This window comes from Herpailurus yagouaroundi, unplaced genomic scaffold (genome assembly GCF_014898765.1).
Source record: "Herpailurus yagouaroundi ecotype Mexico unplaced genomic scaffold, PumYag 159, whole genome shotgun sequence".
NCBI classification, from domain to species: Eukaryota; Metazoa; Chordata; class Mammalia; order Carnivora; family Felidae; genus Herpailurus; species Herpailurus yagouaroundi.
Window position 1 is genome coordinate 78667185 of NW_024412400.1, and position 15509 is coordinate 78682693.

Sequence of the window (15509 nt, forward strand, 5' to 3'; positions counted from 1 at the left end):
TTTTAGTAGTTGCTCTAGGAATACAATGTATATGCCTAACTTTTCACAGTATAGTTAGAATTAATATTTTAGCACTTCAAATAAAATACAGATGCTTATAATCACATAGTGTTCTTTGTCCGGATCTCTTTACATTGTGGTCTCTATGTATATTACATCTATATACATTGAAACATTACAATGTTAAAACTTTTGCTATTAAAAGTCCTCCTCCACTAAGGGAGGCTGGAGCCAAGTAAGGTCTTGACTTACCCCAGCCTCTGAATTTTACTGTGCCTGGACTGGTTGATGAGAATATATTACACCCTGTGCAGAGACTAAAAAAGTCGGTGTGACCCCACCCACAGGGACCAAACTGGAAATAGTAACCTCCAAATTCAGAAATTTTGTTCATCTAGTATTTTACTCAGGAATTTCTAGAAATATCCAGGTTTTGAAGAATGTTTTGAAAGAATTAGATTTTTTTTCCCTTTAACCTTTTAGTTCTCACTCGGGTATTTTATAGTAAGTAAACATGAGTTTGAACAAAATTCACATGTCTGGGGCACCTGGGTGGCTCCGTCAGTTAAGTGTCTGACTCTGGATTTGAGCTCAGGTCAGGATCTCATGGCTCATGAGTTCAAGCCCCATGTCAGGCTCTGTGCTGACAGCACAGAGCCTGCTTAGGATTCTCCCTCTCCCTCTCTCTCTGCCCCTGCCCTGCTCTCTCTCTCTTTCTCTCTCTCTGTCTCTCTCTAATAAAGAAAAAAAAAAAGAGAAAAAAATTCACATGCCTTTGAACAAAAACCACATTTTCCCAAAAGGAAGTGAAGTGAGATCTCTTCACTTTATCAGTTATGTGTGTTTCACAAGGTCAGTGTAAGTGGAGTCCCTGGGCCAAGATGAAGTCTTAGTGGGCAGTTCAGTCTGTGGTTAGAGTCAGGGCTGTGAACAGGCTCAGGGTCAGTGTGTGATGAGGGCTACGTGTGGTGGACATCTATTGGATGTCCTGCCATTTCTCCCTGGTGCCCCTTCCCCACCACACCCCTCCCCCCCCTCCCCCACCCCCGTCCTTCAGTTCAAGCAGTGAAGGTGGTCCATTCTGTGTTCCATTCTGATCCCTTTCTCCTAGAGGCTGTTGAATGAACCAGGGCAGGTGCTTGATCTAAGCCAGGCCAACCCAATTTCCCTCAGGAATATGAATGAGGATACATGCCAAACATGAAGATTCAAGTCTCATGGGTGGCTACCTTCTGCCAGACGGTCTAGAGAGAGAAGAGGCTCATCTTGGTGAAAGAACCAGTCTTAGGAACAGAACTGAAGGGATGCCTGGGTGACACAGTCAGTTAAGCGTCTGACCCTTGCTTTCAGATCAGGTCTTGACCTCACGGTTTGTGAGTTTGAGCTCCGCATCAGGCTGTGCGTGGATGACGCGGAGCCTGCTTGAGATTCTCTCTCTCCTTCTCTTTACTCCTCCCCCCCCTTATACTCACTTTCTCTCAAAGTAAATAAATCAACTTAAAAAAAAAAAGAAAGAAAGAAATAGAACTGAAAGTTGGAGGGAGAGTGAGAGCATTCTAGTTCCCAGAAGCTTTCCCCTTTTTGTTTCCATTCCTTCTTGACACAGCTGTATCGCTGCCCGTGGGTCCCCCGAGAACCAGTTCCTAGATTTTTGTACAATTTCTCCTTTTAACTTAAGCCAGCTTGAGTTGATTTCTGTTACAGTAAAACCTTGCATTGCGAGTAACTTGGTTCTATGAGTGTTCTGCAAGACGAGCAAACGTGGCTAATAAATTTTAACTTGATAAATGAGCGATGTCTTGCAATAAGAATAGTACGTGACGCTGAATGTCGCATGATCACAACATGATCACAATGGTTCCTCTCTCTCTGTCTCTGTCTCTCTCTCTCTGTGGGATTGTGGGTGATTGTCTCCCATGCTCAGATGCTTAGTCTCAGGCCATGGTGTTTGGCAGAAATCAGTGATTTTTCAGAAGGTTGGAAGGTGCCCACAACTGGCCCTAGTGTATTTTTTGTCACTTCAAAGCGCCTACGGACAGACCTTTGCTTTTCCATACAAAAGTAAGCTTAGGAATGCTTTGCTTCATTCTAGGTCATTAGGTAGGTTTCTTGTTAAAGTTGAACAAAAGAAAAAGATTCCATTGAGCCAATAGATAGCAGTGATTCCATTAGTGACAGTGAAAGTCGTCCTACACAATAACCCTCCTTTGTCTCGTCTTCCTCACACAGGCCATGAAGATTTTCAAAGGTAAGGGCAGGTTAATTTGTTTTTCTTTATGTTTTGTATTTTCTTTGTGATTTTGTTTTACAGTATTGTAATCATTTTTACATGAATTTTTTGGGGTTGTGGAACAAATCATCTGAATTTCCATTATTTCTTGTGGGTAAATTCGCTTTGATATGCAGTGCTTTGGATTGCAAGCATGTTTCCGGAAATAATTATGCTTGCAAACTAAGTTTCTACTGTATTTGCATCCAACGAATACAAGGGGTCAGAAATTAGTTTGTGACTCAGGAACCAGGCTGAGATCTAGTTAGGAAGAATACTTAGTAAAAAGGTAACATGGGGCGCCTGGGTGGCTCAGTCGGTTAGGCGGCTGACTTCGGCTCAGGTCATGATCTCGCGGTCCGTGAGTTTGAGCCCCGCGTCGGGCTCTGTGCTGACAGTTCAGAGCCTGAAGCCTGTTTCAGATTCTGTGTCTCCCTCTCTCTCTGACCTTCCCCCATTCATGCTCTGTCTCTCTCTGTCTCAAAAATGAATAAACATTAAAAAAAATTAGAAAAAAAAAGGTAACAGAATTCCGTCATTAGACTGGAATTTAAAATAATTTTTTTCGGAAAAAAAAAGAATTAAGTTGCTAAGCCCCATGAAATCAAACCTAGAACTCCAGTTTCATCTAGATTTATTTTATTTGCAATTAATTTCCTAGCTGGTAAATCTCTTGTGGGCTTAGACTTTCTATTTCATCTCTGAATTTTTTATAGAGATCATTTATTCATTCAGTAAATATTTATTGAGTTTCTATGATGTGCCAGGCACATAATAATTTTTTTTTTAAATAAAGCATCGAAAATGATATAAAGGGGGCGCCTGGGTGGCTCAGTCGGTTAAGTGTCCGACTTCAGCTCAGGTCATGATCTCGCAGTTCGTGAGTTCGAGCCCTGCGTCGGGCTCTGTGCTGACCGCTCAGAGCCTGGAGCCTGTTTCAGATTCTGTGTCTCCCTCTCTGTCTCTGACCCTCCCCCGTTCATGCTCTGTCTCTCTCTGTCTCAAAAATAAATAAACGTTAAAAAAAATTGAAAATGATATAAAGAACCGTTTTAAGGTACCTGTTTAAAATGCATTATTGTATTTAATTCTTACAACCCCTTGTAAATTAAATATCCATAGACCCACCTGTGACGTGAGAACACGGGTGCTCGGAGAAACTAAGTTGTGGTTCAAAATCACGATGGGTAAATTGTAGAGCAAGGATTTGTACTCAGAGCTACCTGGCTCCAAAGCTCATGTGCGTAGAAAAAATAAATCCCAGTCCCTCTAGCCTGTCCTTCTTTCTAGTTTCAAGACATTTGGGGGGACAGGGCATTAATACAACCTGTAGCTCCAGTGTCAGCAATCTTGTAAATACTGGTAGTGGAAAAACTTGCCTTTGTAAAATGAGTCATTAAGGTTGCTGTCTGACAGAAAGTCTGGTTGCTAAATGGAAATACGATGAAATGTCTTGCTCCTCATTCAGGTGGACAAGTTCTGAGGACTGGACTGAAGGTCTTTGTGAGTGTGGTGCGAGGGGAAAACAGGACCTTGCAAAATAACTTGTCTGCGCCAGCTGAAATAGGTTGAGTCAGTGTTCAACCATTTGTTGCTAACACATTATGGATTGGAGATAGAATGCTGAATCCTTCCCATGATAAAGCGTACCAAATTCTAATTTTTCTTAATGTTTATTTATTATTCAGAGTCAGAGACAGAGCGTGAGCAGGGGAGAGGCAGGGAGAGGAGGAGACACAGAATCCGAAGCAGGCTCCAGACTTTGAGCTGTCGGCACAGAGCCCGACGTGGGGTTCGAGCTCACCTACTGTGAGATCATGACCTGAGCTGAAGTCGGACGCCTAACTGACTGAGCCACCCAGGCGCCCCAAAGCATAACAAATTCTAAATAGTGACTAGCATTATAATAAATAATGGACACCAAATATGTCCTTATCAAAACTGGGGACAAGACAAGACAACTACTGTTTCCATTCCTACTTAACAATATTCTGGAAGTTCTGTTGCTTTACCCTCTTGTTGTTGGGCTCCCTCTGAACACATTATTTTACTCATGCTTTCATCACAGTCTTCCACAGAACACACACTCTTAGGCGTTTTGGTTTTTTTTTTTTTTTTTTTTAATTTTTTTGCTTGGCTTATATATTTTTTCTCCCCACCTGGTTCTTGGTTCCTCTCTGGCACACCGTGCTTGCTTCTCTCCTTGTTCTTCTGTATAGTATATCTGATTAATTCTAGCTTGCTGGTGGTGCATGTGGGCAGCTGTTTCCAGACCCTCACCTCTCCCCGAGACAGTGAGGATGAGTTCTCCGGGACTTGCATCCCTGACACTTGCAAGTCTCACCTCCAGGCTACAGGGTGGAGCTAAAATCTTGCGCTCTGTCCCCTCGTCTGAGACTGAGGGCAGAAAGATTAGGAACAGACCTCTGCTGGGGGCTGTTTGCAGCCTTTGTTGAGTGCCCTGGGTTTTAGTCTGCCTTCTGAACTGATGTTAAATATCTGGTCCCAAGAATTAAGCTATTGTGTTGGCCATGCTTCCTGTCCTCATGGTAGAATACCTCTGAGTTCCTGATGGTTTCCTGGGGCTTTTCCTGTGTCCACCAAGATCTGAAGTTGGGACCTATACTCTGATGAGTGTTTCCTGGGCTGCTTACTTCCTCTGTCTGTTTTCCCCTCGGGTGGTATCAGTGAGAACTCAGGAATTTGTCCAGTGTTCTTCTCTCCTCAGTGCCAACATGGTGGGGCTTTAGCGGGATTAGAAGCCAGGTCTTGTTCTGACAGAATCTTTTTCTTTCTCTCCTCAATAGCCACATTTTGAAGACGATAACTTGTAGCCATGCTCCTTTTCTTATTTTGCTCCTGCTGGTGAATTTTCAGAGGTGTTCGTTGTCTCCTTTTGTGGTCATCGCCTGAGAGCAAACAAGTAAGACAATAGAACAACAAAATTAAAAAAAATAATAATGTACAAGTGGGCATGGCAGCTAGCCTTACCTAGATGTTGAAGCACATTACAAAATCATGGCAATTAAAGCAGAATATTCCTGGTGTAAGAAGAGACAGAATAATGGAAGATCAGATTGCCCAGAATTAGACCTTAACATATGCAAAAGTTGAATATGTGATCAAAGAAACTTTATGCATCCCATTTGTTTAGAACAAAGGAAAACAAGCTCATATGAGCTTGAAATGGATTGCAGGTTCAGGGCGCCTGGGTGGCTCAATCGATTAAGCATCTGACTTTGGCTCAGGTCATGGTCTCACAGTTTGTGGCTTCGAGCCCTGGGTCGGGCTCTGTGTTGACAGCTGGGAGTCTGGAGCCTGCTTCGGGTTCTGTGTCTCCTCCTCTCTCTGCCCCTCCCCTGCTCATGCTCTGTCTCTCAAAAACAAATACACATAAAAAAAATTAAGAAAAAAAGTCAAATTGATAAAAACACAATGTAATGTCTCCAGGAAACACATGGGTAGGGACATGAAGAGACAAGCCACAAAAAGGAAGAAAAGAAATGACTTATAAGTTTATGCAAATACGTTTCTAATAAATACAAATTAAAACAAAGTTATGCCATGTTATTTTCAACTATATAACTAATGAAAGATCGTTTTAAGTAGTAATATTTAATGTAGTCATGAATTTGGTATCTTTAGGCACGTTTGTTGAGGTTATTAACAATACAACAACTCTTTGGATATAAATTACTAACATTTTATCATGGACACTTAAAATGTTCATATGTTTTGCCCAATAATTAAATTCCTGAGATTATATATGAAGGAAATAACCCTAAAGGCAGGAAAAAAATCTCTGGGTACAAAGATATTTATTGTAGTAGAATTCATAATGGAGAAAAATTGGAAACAAGTTAAGTACCCAATAATGGAGGGGTGGTTATAATCATGGCATGGTTGCATGATGAGATACCCATGAGCAATGATATTTGCAAATAATTCTGAATTACCCAAGAAATGCTTATATAATTATGTTAAGTTCAAAAATTTTTTTTATGTTTATTTATTTTTGACAGAGAGAGAGAGAGTGAGCGAGCATGAGTGGGGGAGGGGCAGAGAGAGAGAGGGAGACACAGAATCTGAAGCATGTGCCAGGCTCCGAGCTGTCAGCACAGAGCCCCACGCAGGGCTCGAACTCACAGACTGCGAGATCATGACCTGAACCCGAAGTTGGACGCTCAACCGACTGAGCCACCCAGGCGCCCCTATACTTAGGTTAAGTTTACAAAAAAAAAAAAAAAAGGATACAGAATTGTGGGTATAGTTATTAGCACGCATAGAAAATGATTGGAATAAAAACTCACAAAAATACTACAAAAATCCAGGTATCTTTGGTGGTGGAATTAATAGTACTTGTTTTTCCCTTTCATACTTTCCTGTTTTATCGTCGACTCTGGGCTACAAGTAGCAGAAACACAACTCCGACCACTATAAGCAAAAATCAAAATTTATCAGTCAAGTAACCAAAAATCGCAGGGATAGAGCATACTTCAGTCTAGATCCAGGGGCTCTAGTGACATGGTGATGAGTCTAACTGTCCTCTCACTTCATCTGGTCTCTGCCTCTGTTAGTGGATCGATAACATTGTTCCTTGATACAGATGGCTTCTTTTGTGAGACCAGAGAAGATGGCGGGAAAAGATGTCTATTTCTGTCATTCTTCTAGCTCCGCATCCCCGAACTGAAGAACTTTTCCTCTTCTGATGTCTGTACGTCAAACCCTCCTGAGGACAAACTGGCGGTTGCTAGAGAGAAGGGGGCTGGGGGGAGAAGAAGGGAGTGGGAGGCACAGGATTCTAGTTATGGAATGAATAAGTCATGGGGATGAAAGGCACAGTGGAGGGAATATAGTCATGATACTGTAATACTGTTGTAGGGTGGACAGATGGTGAGCTCAGCATAGCATACAGAGCTGGGGAATCACTAGGCACACACCTGAAACTAATGTCACATTGTGTACAAGCTATATTTCGCTTAAAACCCCAAAACCCTGCAGTCTGTGATTAACCGTGTTAGGTCACATGGCTGCCTTGATCTAACGGGCACACACCCACTTCTATTACTAGTAATGGAGGAGAGCAGTGGCGGTGGGGGCGGGGAATATGTACAGGGAGTTAGTCCCACCTGAATCACTTTTGATGCGAGATCTGCAGGAAGGAGTGCTTCCAGAATGTGGGGAAAGAGGGGGAATACAGCAATCTTCCATACCAAACAAGCATCACATATAAACTGAAAAAAGAAACCTCACCTTTAGAGCAAACTATGACCACTCACCCACCTCTCCCCAACCCTTCACCAAGAAAGGAAAAAACCCAGCATTATTCAGATTTGACTGGTAAGAGCGTGTCATTTCTCGCACCTAAGCTCAAGAAACTAAACCAATGAATTAAATAACTAAAAATAAATAATTCTTACAATTGAAGGTGATACACTGTTATAAAATAGTGGGAGCGTCAAGCTTAGCAGTAAAGCGAAAAGCTATTTTGAGGTAAAGCTCATACTACTGGCGAAATATATTAAGTCCTGAGTTATGATATACAAAAGCAAACATTGACTTAAAAGCCTGATCCATCCCGGGGCGCCTGGGGGCTCAGTGAGTTAGGCATCACACTTTGGCTCAGGTCGTGATCTCGCGGTTTGTGGGTTCGCGCCCCGCATCTGTGCTGACAGCTCAGAGCCTGGAGCCTGCTTCAGATTCTGTGTCTCCCTGTCTCTCTGCCTCTCCCCAACTCACGTTCTCTCTCTGTCTCTCAAAACTAAATAAACGTTAAAAAAAAAAAAAAAGGCTGATCCATCGATCAAAAGATCCAAAAAACCCAAACCGAAAAATAAACCCAAGTAAGGACATGACAAGGGGCTTTCTCTATATAGGCAAAGTGTTAGGGGCTCCAATGAGAATTTGGTGACCATCCCACTCGTAAGGCTTTCCCCAGAACATTTTCTTGCAAAGGGAACTGTTCTGATGGGGATAAGAGCTGAAGGCCTTTAGGTAAATAACCAGTGCTGAGATTAAGACTCAGGACAGTCTCACCCAATCCAATCATTCACGTTTCTCGATTCCATGGCAGTTTGTTCGTTTTCATTGCTCGGTAATATTCCATCGTATGAATGGAACACAATCTGTTTAGCCATTGATGGGCATTTGGGGCTTTTCCAGTATTTGGCCATTACGAATAAATCTGCTGTGAGCATTTTGGGCAGCTCTTTTTGTGGGCATATGTTGCTACTTTTCTTCAGTAAATACCTAGAAGTAGAATTTATGGGCCAAATGGTAGGGGAAAAATTAACTTTTAAAAAAGCTGTCAAACTCTTTTCCAAAGTAACTGTACCATTTTATATTTCCACTGGCAGCATATGAGACTTTCAGATGCTTCACATCCTTGCCAACACTTATTATTTTCAGTCTTTCTTCCTTTTAGCTATTTTAGTGTCTGTGAAGTGAGATTTCATCTTAGTTTTGGTTTATATTTCCCTCATGACAAATGAGGTTAAAATTTTTTAAATGTGCATAATGAGTATTTCTATATATTCCTTTGTGAAGTTCCTGCTCAAATCTTCTGCTCATGAAAAAAAAAATTGAGAGGCCATGGCACTTAAACAGCCTCCCTCATTATCAACATCCCCCACCAGAATGGTACATTTGTTACAAATGATGTTCCTACATTGACATCATTATTGTGTAGAGTTCACGGTTTACATTAGGGCTCACCCTTGGTGTTTCACATTCAGTGCGTTTGGACAAAAGTATAATAATACTCGTATTATTTGGGCACCTGGGTGGCTCTGTCAGTTAAGCATCCAACTTCGGCTCGGGTCATGATCTCACTGTTCGTTGAGTTCAAGCCCAGCATCAGGCTCTGTGCTGACAGCTCAGAGCCTGGAGCCTGCTTTGGATTCTGTCTCCCTCTCTCTCTGGCCGTCCCCACCCCCCCCACTCTCTCTCTCTCAAAAATAAATAAACATTAAAAAAACTAAAAAATAATACTTGTATTATTGCATAATAATATTATCCTTTTAAAAAACATAATATTTGTCATATATTCTTTATTATATCATCCTACGGAGTATTTTCACTGCCCCCAAATTCTCTGTGTTCCACCTGTTCAAGCTCTGACTCCAAATCCTGACAATCATGGATTTTTCTACTGCCTCCAGTTTTACCTTTTCCATTAGTTGGAATTATTCCATATAGTTGGAATCACACAGTAGGTAGCCTTCTCAGATTGGCTCCTCTCACTGGACAATACACAAACCAGTTTTTTTTTTAATCTTTTACTATAAAATTGTCTTATGACCAATTAGTTGTGTGGTGAAAAATGCTTACAGCAAAAATGCCTATGGCAAAGATAGTTATGGCAAAAGTACCTACAACCAAATTTTCGTTTCAGATATAGTACTTTCCAGTATCTAAATGTTCATTTGTTTTTTTTTTAAATTTTTAAAAATATTTATTTATTTTTGAGAGACAGAGTAAGACAAAGTGAGAGTGGGGGAGGGGCAGAGAGAGAGGGAGACACCGGATCGGAAGCAGGCTCCAGGCTCCAAGCTGTCAGCACAGAGCCCAACACGGGGCTCAAACCCACGGACTGTGAGATCATGACCTGAGCCGAAGTCGGACGCTCAACTGACTGAGCCACCCAGGCACCCCTTCATTTGTTTTTTGTATTTGCATCTCTTATCTCATTATGTTGTTTTCCTTTATATCATTGAGAATATGAGGCATATTTATAATAGCTGTCTTCATGTCCTTTCATTTTGTTCCATCATCCCTGGCCTTTCTGCATCTGCTTATATTGACTAGTTTTCCTTCTGGTTATGAGTCACATTTTCCTTCTTCATAGATCTAGTAAGGCTTGGTTGAGCTCTGGACATTGTAAATTTTAGATCACTGAACTTTGGCTTTTGTTGTATGTCTTTAAAGAATGTTAGTTTTTTGTTTGTTTGTTTTGCTATGCAGTTAAATTATTTGTGCATTCATACAATACAGGCATACAATAGCCTGTATTGTAAAGCTAATTTATCCCCACTGTTTTAGCCTGCATCTCCTGGAGTCTCTACTAAAGGCCTGGTGTATTCCATATGGCCTCTCTGCTCTAATTCGTGGGGATTTGAACAATTCCGGGTGCTCTGTAAGCTCTGTGAATTTTTTGGCTGTCTTTCTCTGGAAGTAATTCTTTAAACAAATCATTCTTTGATGTCATGGGGTTTCACCCTATCATGTACGGACTGGTTTTTAGTCAAATATGAAAAGACAATTTCTGTTTAAATTATACTTGAGTTTGTACACTTTATACAAATCCCTATTTCTGGGATTTTTTTCTTTGTATTGTTCTCCTTTTTAGGAATTATGCCCTATAAATTTAGTCTCTGCAGCCTTCCTGAGCTCCAATCTTTATTTCCTCAGCTCAGTTTGGGTCCCCCTCTAGTTGTGCCACAATTTGGATATTGCCTCCAGGCGGAAAGGTTGGGCGAGTGTAGGGCTTACCTCATTTGTTTCCCTTCTCCCAGGGATCATAAGCCTGCACTACCTGTTGTCCAATATCTGAACTCTGTGTTTCCTTTGTTTCCTCCAGTTTTCTAGTTGCTTGTGGTGGGAGGGATATTTCCAGACTCCATTGCTCTACCGTGGCTGGAAATGCAACCCCAGAGTTTCATGACACTGGAGAATTATCAGTTGCTTAGCCTATAAATTTCTGGCTCTTTTGGCTTTCAGTTCAATGAATAAGCAGACTTTAAAGGGTATTTGGTATTTCTTTGTTATTGAAGTATAAAGGCACTTGGTTTTATGTAAGTTGCTGGTCATTTATCAGTGGCCAAAACATTTAATAATATATATTTTTCTTTTTTTTTAAGTTTATTTATTTATTTTGAGAGAGAGAGAGCGAGAGAGAGAGAAAGCACATGCATGAGCAGGGAGAAGGGCAGAGAGAGAGGGAGAAAGAGAATCCCTCATTCTCACAAACCGTGAGATCATGACCTGAGCCAAAACCAAGAGTCAGATGCTAAACTGACTGAGCCACCCAGGTGCCCCTAATATATATATTTTTCTGATTACAAAGATAATGAATTTTCATCGCAAAACAATTAGAAAGTGCAAAACAGTTTACAGAAAAACATTCCTAATTCTAGTTCCCAGAGACTGTTAGAATAAACATTTGACTCTATCAGTTCTTTGGTGTATATGTATAAGTTGATAGTGATCTCTTAAGTTCCGGTATTGGAGGACGTGGTAGGGTGTCACAGATAACCCCCAAAGTATAATTTAAACAAAAATTGTCAGAATATTTTAGAATATAGTTTGGAGGTAACATAAGTTGGTTTAGAGTATATTTAACATTTAAACAACCCATGCCATCTATCTATCTATCCATGTATCTCTCTATAACAAATCATGTTGTACACCTGAAACTAATATAATGTCACACGTCAGTTATATTTCAACTAAAATAAAACACCGCACTAGAGGCATGGATGTTCGTTTTACTCTGGCACAAGGGTTGCTAATCTTTCCTAAGGACCTGTTGAGTTTTCCTAGGGGTCACTCACTCAAAAACTGAAGGAACTGTGGGCTTTCTTTGTTCTTAAGAAATTTAACCAAGTGTGTCGAAAGATAGCTGATTCCTTTTATCGTAATCTTCATCCCTATGAATAGACGGTCAGCATCTCTAATAATAAAAGGAATTCACCTTAAAATGGAAAAAAAAACCCCACCTAGGTTTGGGTTCTCAACATTTTTTAATTTATTGCATGCATTGAATTCTAGGAATTTTGGCAACACCCATGAAGGGCTTGCTAAACAAGTCAGTAATCACCACTACGGTAATAGTGCCTCACGGTGTGATGCAAGTGCCCTTACCTATTGCACTAGTTATTGGAGTTATTTTGCAAGGGCTCCCTGTGCTGGGATTAACTTTGGGGACTTTCTTTTGGACTTTGGCAAAAGCCATATTCTGAACATTTCCTTGGGATTGCTTTTCCTACGGTGTTGTAGTCTCCTCAAGTTTCCTGAGCCTGTTATTAAAGTCTTTTGTGGTGGGGTTGGGGACAAGAAAGGAGCAGGACAATCAAATAAGGTGAGGTTTGGCCCACATTAACCTCTAGTGTTCGTGGAGAGGAAACAATGAATTGTGGGGCTAGCTTTCAGGAGAATGTAGCAGGAAACAGGTGGTCTGTGGCAAAGCTGGGAGAAAGTGCAGAGCGACTCCACCTGGAGTGACCTAAGACAGAACCTTTGCTTTTCCAGTATTTTTCCTGGAAGAAATAGACCTGCTCAAAGGGATAGGAGGAATAGGAAAGTTGGAGTGTGCAGCACGTTTGTTAAAAAATTGGGATTGTAGGGGCGCCTGGGTGGCGCAGTCGGTTAAGCGTCCGACTTCAGCCAGGTCACGATCTCGCGGTCCGTGAGTTCGAGCCCCGCGTCGGGCTCTGGGCTGATGGCTCAGAGCCTGGAGCCTGTTTCCGATTCTGTGTCTCCCTCTCTCTCTGCCCCTCCCCCGTTCATGCTCTGTCTCTCTCTGTCCCAAAAATAAATAAACGTTGAAAAAAAAAATTAAAAAAAAAATTGGGATTGTAGTGAATAGCCAGTGTTCGCCCTTTCTCAGATAAGTTGAATGTCATAAAATATAGTTTGTAAATGTGATTTTTATATGGATGTATAGTGTTCCATTATATACATGTTCCTCAGTCAGTCTGGGCTGCTATAAATAGGATATCTTAGGCTGCATGAGTAAAACAATAGAAATTTATTTCCTAGTTCTGGAGGTGGAAGTTTGAGATCAGGATGCCCGCATGGTTGGCTTCTGGGAAGGACCCTTATCCTGGTTTGCAGATGGCCGTCTTCTGGCTGGGTCTTCACTCAGTGGACAGAGAGCGATCATCTCTCTCATGTCTCTTCTTACAAGGGCACTGATCCCATTCACGAGGGCTCTACCTAATCACCTTCCAATGGCCTCCAGATACCAACACATTAGTGTTTAGGCTTCAATAGTAAATAAATTTGGGGAGGGGACACAAATATTTAGTCTACAGCAGGGTGTCACAGTGATTGATTAGGATAATGTTTATACCTAGAAATGAAACATGTTGGCAGCTGTGTAGGCAGACGGGGCAAAATGCCTGACTATTGACTATTTTGGGGAATGGTGTCAGAGCCCAGAAAAACTTGGAAATCTTCACTCTGGGCTGGTTGGCGGAGTATTAATTACGACTGGAAAGTGGAGATGAGGGGAATACCTCATAGACTCACAGATGAATTTGAACGATGGTGTTAACGGAGTAAACTATAAAACCCAGGCTTATGAAAGTGTAACTGTTTTCTATAATTTGAGTTTGTAGAAAACTTCCTTACTATTCCAGTCCTGTGCATGTATAGGTGTTGACTAGCTGAAGTCTAGCAAAGGGTGAGTCAGGGCTCAGATAGGAGGTGAAGTGGCAAACAAAACAAAACAAAACAAAACAAAACAAAACAAAAAACGGTTGAAGTAGCAAGTCTTTCTCCAACTCACACATTCCTTTTGACTTATTGGCAGCAAGATATTATCTAGTTCACAGTCTTGTTTACTTGGCAGGCACATTTATTTTAGTAAATATGAGTACATTACACTGAATCCCAAAGACAAAGGTCTTACTGTCTTCCTTACTCATAACAAAATCACAGCCACAAAAAAGGAAGTACGAATTCTGGTATTCAAATGAAAAGTTCTATTGACTTGCTTTCCCACCCTGGAAAACTTTCTCTCACAGAATAATTTCAGGACGGATAATTCTATGAAGAATGATACAATGTTGTAAATGTCTGCATGCCAAACTGCTTTCAACGAGTGAGTGTTTTCTCTGGAACCTGGAAATTGTTTCCAGCCCAGCCCAGGCAATAGCATACTCCCTGTCTTCAATAATAAAGAAGGAGCCCTGAGTGTAACTCAGGTGTAACAGAGATGTAGGATATTTATAAGTAGTAATCTGATCAAAGAGAAGATAAAGATATGCCATGACTTCCCATATTTAACAAAAGAAGCTATTGTGACACCCTATCTTTCCCTACTGTAGAGCAGTCTCATAAAAAAATCTTCATTTATTGAGAGATATTCAAAATGTGTAGGGAATTAGTCTTTGCAGGGAACATGAGAACTGAGATGTGAGCGTGTTTCCTTTGCTGTTCTTGACTTATCTTTCTTGCACATGAGCTAATATCGAGGTTGAGTGTTATCCATTCTATAAAGATAGATATTTTTCATTCAATATAGCTACTGATGGCAACTACTTTGTGTATTCCCAAAATTCTTAAAAAGGATTGTTAAGGGCAATTCTAATAGATTTGGCTATTGCCTTAAGCATCGTGACAGATTCTTCTGGAACTCCCTGATATCTGCATGCTCCTCTGTATTTCCCAGGCTCCCTTGTTGGTCCCATAACTAGGTCCGGCCAATGGAGCGGAGATGGGTATCACTTCCAGGTTGAAGTAATGGAGAGTCTGATGTGCCTTCCCACACACTGTCATCTCCTTCCACAGTGAGAGTGGAGGTCATATGTTAATGATGGATAATGGGCGTCATGGAGTGAAAGGACCCTGTATCCCTGAGGCACCTTTGGAGGAGAGCCTCCTTAGAGAGCTCCTCAACGTACATCACACAGTGGCACATACAAGAAATAAACCTTTATTCTGTTAAGATGGATTGTGTTATGAAATGTCTGGGGTCATTTATTATTGCTTCTAGCATTTCTTATCCTTTAGAAACCAACTTCCCACCTTCACTGTCAGCTATCAAATAAACTCAGTTCTCCATCCATGTTTTCTCAGGACAAAGCACAACAAGCTTCTGGATGTAGTTCTGGAAATAAACATTTAATTGTTAAAGAATACATCTGAGGGGCTCCTGGTGGGTCAGTTGGTTAAGCATCTGAGTTTGGTTCAGGTCATCATCTCACGGTTCGTGAGTTCAAGCCCCACATCTCACGGTTCGTGAGGCTCTGTGCTGACACTGCGGACCCTGCTTGGAATTCTCTCTCTAACTCTCTCTGTGCCCCTCCCCTGCTCACGCTCTCTCTTAAAATAACTAAACATTAACAAACAAAGAAACTTTGTTTAAAGTTTTTCATAAATTGGATAAGAGAATTTGTCCTGCTGAAAAGTGATCTTTAAAATACCTCATGTATGATTTTGGGGATATAATATGATAACATTTTCTGACTCTTGAGTTTTCTAATTGAATTAAATATATCAATTTCATTGTGTTCTG